The sequence below is a fragment of the Brassica oleracea genome, unplaced genomic scaffold, assembly GCF_000695525.1.
Source record: "Brassica oleracea var. oleracea cultivar TO1000 unplaced genomic scaffold, BOL UnpScaffold01037, whole genome shotgun sequence".
Lineage (NCBI taxonomy): Eukaryota > Viridiplantae > Streptophyta > Magnoliopsida > Brassicales > Brassicaceae > Brassica > Brassica oleracea.
Genome location: NW_013617610.1, coordinates 27,240 through 27,906, shown reverse-complemented (window position 1 = coordinate 27,906; position 667 = coordinate 27,240).

The window sequence follows — 667 nt, the reverse complement described above, 5'->3', positions numbered from 1 at the left end:
ATTCCCTCCACTCCTTGTCCTTCATGGCTTCCTCATATGACCTTGGTACATGGCTCTCATCTAAGCTTACCATAAAGGCACAATGTTCTTCTGGATAATGAGCAAAGGAACACACAGCTTGAGAGGGATGTTCCACAGCCTGGGCATTGTAGTACACTCTCGTGTTTACCCAGTTGGAACTATCCTTTCTCACTCTGGTGCTTCTTCTCAATGGCTGCACCGCCGGCTCTGATTCAGGTTCAGTTGTAGTTGCATTAGTTTCCTCCTCTTGATCTTGGCTTGGTACCTCCCTATCTTCCCTATCTTCCTGCATCATACTTTGATCATGATCACCTGAGCCTTCTTGATCGTGGCTTTCAACATGTACTTCAGCCGGTTCAGGTGTGGTTTCCCCCCCATGATCTAAGTTTGATGCCTCGGTAGGTTGTGTGTTTGTTGTACTGCGTCTCTCCTTCGGATCCTGGGTAGTATGTATCCCAAGCCCCTCTAGAATGCTTCTAAGGCTGGCCGCTCTATCTGACTCTCTTGTCAATTCTAGCAGCTCATCTTGATTATTTTCCTCATAGAACCCCTTATCTTCAATGAACTTTACATCTCTAGAGACTAGAACTCTTCGAGTAGTAGGATCATAGCACTTGTAACCCTTTTGAGTAGTAGAGTAGCCAAC